This window comes from Akebia trifoliata, chromosome 10, assembly GCF_017979445.1.
Source record: "Akebia trifoliata isolate Shusen 1 chromosome 10, ASM1797944v1, whole genome shotgun sequence".
Taxonomy (NCBI): Eukaryota; Viridiplantae; Streptophyta; class Magnoliopsida; order Ranunculales; family Lardizabalaceae; genus Akebia; species Akebia trifoliata.
The window spans coordinates 18,367,409-18,370,656 of NC_141384.1; the positions used below are offsets into that span (position 1 = coordinate 18,367,409).

The window sequence follows — 3,248 nt, forward strand, 5'->3', positions numbered from 1 at the left end:
GTGCATTTGTACATTGCTCGAGATTCTATTGGAAATCGGTGTGTTCCCGCTGGAGAATATATAAATGATTTCTGAGGGTATTTCCTACTTTCATATGGGTTTTCCCTTTTCTTTTGAACTTTTCCTCTCAATTCATCGATTTTTTTTAAAATATTTTTTTATTGTTTTTTTTTTTACTTTTCTCACATATTTTACCTTTTGAATTTTTCATCTTCTTCAAAATTTTTTCAATTTGTTTTTTATCTTTTTTAATTTGCTTAGTCATGACCTGAGAAGGGCATAAGAGCATTTTGCCTAGCCGTTTGGTGGAATAAGCTTATGGGCCTTTTGTTTGGCCATTCCAAGTATAAAGCCAATGCCACGTTGGTTTGGCCATTCCAAATATAAAGTAAGTGGTTTTTTTTTACTTGGCCATTCCACATTGTAGTCTAATGAAAAGTTGTCTTGGTAGTTTGGCTTTATAAGCCATGCACTTTACGAAAATCGAGAGTATGTTCTTGTGTTCCTCATTTTGGCCGACAAAACCTTATTGACCCTTCGGTCGTCTGATCTTCGTTGAACACATTAATTTTGCGTCAATTTACGATATTTCGATGACTTAAACTTGGCTTCAAGTGTTGATCTCGAGGCTTACGATTTTTAATGGTTCGAATTGGTTTTTCGAGTAATTCTTTGAGCAAACGGAGCTCTGAACCCAAATTTTTCAACAAAGGTATGATTTTTCTCCGAATTGTTGTCAAATTTATTCATTTTGAGCTTGGATTCAAATGAATTGATGTAGAATTTAGGAAATGGATGAGAAATTAAAGGGGGTTTGGTGGAATTTCGACAATTTGGGTACTTTCAGGGAACTTGATGTTGAAATTTGGGGCGATTTTTGAAGAAATTGGGTTGGATTCTAAACTGTGGTAGATGTAAGGAATGAATTGGGTGAGTTTGCATAGATTGAATTCAAGGATTTGGAGTTGAATTTGATGAAATTTTCAGTTATTTTTGGGAATTTTTTTTTTTGAAATTGGATTGGGGATTTATAGAAATTGGGTAGGATTTTCGGTTTAGATGGATACATTTGGTGGATTGATGGATTATGGTTAAGGTTAGGTTCAATTTTGCTTGCCACGTGTTTGGCAAAGTGCCTAAATGGGGGAAAATTGGAATTTTAATTTTTGATGGATCAAATGGGTTTGGGTATGGATTGACATTGGGTACAAATGTTTAGAACTTGAATTTTTGAGATTTTGAATTTTTTTGGTTTTTGAATATTGTATATATATATATATTTTGGTTTTGGATGGAATTCTAATACATATTTTTGGTGGATTTACAGATGCCTTGGTTTAACCGTTTGAAGGAGATGAAGAGTTTGATAAAAGGGCAAGTCTATGGCAAGTAGGAGTCGCTCTCCTCCCGGTTCTGATGAGTTTAACAATGAGCCATGTCTGGAAGCTTAAGATCCTAAGGTCCCTATAGAGGATGATGATAGTGAGAAGGAAGGGGAGGAGATTTAGGTGGTTGCACCTATTATAGATCCCGACCCATCATATAGAGTTGTGATCCATGATGAGATTGTTGTGCGTATTCATGATATGCATATTCTAAGAAGATTGAGTCATCATCCCTCTGCTTGTGCTCGGGCCAGTATGCTTAACTTACTCCATATGTTAACTTCAAGGGGAGTTAGCTCACGTTTCACAAGCTGTATGATTTTAGATTTTTGTAGGTTAGGCTTTAAGAGACATCCAATTAGTTTTAAATACTCTTTGGAACTTTATATATTTCATACTTAAACTGCATGATTACATGGTATATATGTTAAATGTATGCATGCTAAATGTTCCATGAGAACTTATTATGGACTTACAAATGTCGAAGATCACATCATTTTGTCAATAATGGTATTTAAACTATATGTATGATGCTTTCATGTTTTTAACTACATTGAGTATGCATGAGTGCTCTCAAAGAGCATATTAAACTCAAAGGTAAGGGGATCACCTCATAGAGGATATACTCCTTATTTCACCTTATCTTTGTCAAATGCTTATACTATATGACGATGAACACAATTACGCTCCATGATGGTCAACAAGATTATACTACAAGTTTGGGTTCTAGAAATGTCTTAGAGTTTCTTAGTCATCATTTTTTTTATTCCCAATTGTAGACACCCTATTTTTGCAATCACCTGATTAATCAACTCGTCTACCCGATTGCAACGGTTTCCAATAGTGGATGATTATTCCATTGCTATATTTTGTTGCTAGATATGTTTCAAAAATTCGGATGAGGTATCTCAAACTAATGAAACTGTAGAAACCACGCTATGCTAGGAAAATATAACCTCAAAAGCCTAGAAATCAACAATTGTAGACAAAAAGAAGCTTCACGATAAAAATCACTAAAAAATAATCAAATTATCAAAATACCCCTAACCTCAAAACATCCATAGAGCCCACATTACACTTAGGAAAATCCTTTCGAACATATAAAATAACAAAATGAAACCAAATAAACCATTTTGCCAATTTTCACAAAATTCGATAAAATTACAAAAAATGCCCCTCATAAAGTTCAAGATCATTTAGCACAAAAAATTACATAAATGATACAAACCAATATTCCCTTTGAATTCCTTATGAAAAATCGATTCCGAAACATCCTGGAACATTGAAAAATGACTTAAAATGCAAAAAGTCCTCTCCGGGGGTAAAACGATAATTTTACAATTTTAACAATTTAAAATTTTGAAATTTATAATTAAAACATTAATTAATGTAAAGTAAAATCCTAATTAAAATCAAGTCAATCAAGTAAGACTTAAGTCAAATCTTAAAATCACGTCAATCAAGTAAGACTTAAGTCAAATCTTAAAATCAAGTCAACCAAGTAAGACTTAAGTCAAAATCCTAAAGTCAAGTCAATCAAGTGAGACTTAAGTCAAAACCCTAATCAATCTAATAAGACCAAAGTCAAAATTATCTAATAAAATTCTAATTAAACTCTAAAACTATTTAAAAGAAATCTAATTAAACTCTAAAACTATCTAATGAAATTCTAATTAAACACTAACTTTATAATGTAATTCTAATTAAACACTAGCTCTACTTAAAATAATTCTAATTAAACACTAACTCTATCTAATGTAATTCTGATTAAACACTAACTTTATCTAAAAAAACATTTAAAAAAATCTATAAATAGGGGTCTCTATAACCTATTCTCGTATCAAAAAATAAATCCTAATAAAA

At 31.9% G+C, this 3,248-nt stretch overlaps 1 long non-coding RNA gene across 1 annotated transcript; it reads left to right on the forward strand.

Moving 5' to 3' along the window:
* The first annotated feature begins 430 nt into the window (after positions 1–430).
* On the forward strand, positions 431–1,876 carry LOC147393211 (uncharacterized). The gene is made up of 2 exons (XR_015182420.1): positions 431–712; positions 1,328–1,876. It is a non-coding gene; the product is annotated as an uncharacterized LOC147393211 (long non-coding RNA).
* Positions 1,877–3,248: the final 1,372 nt, after the last annotated feature.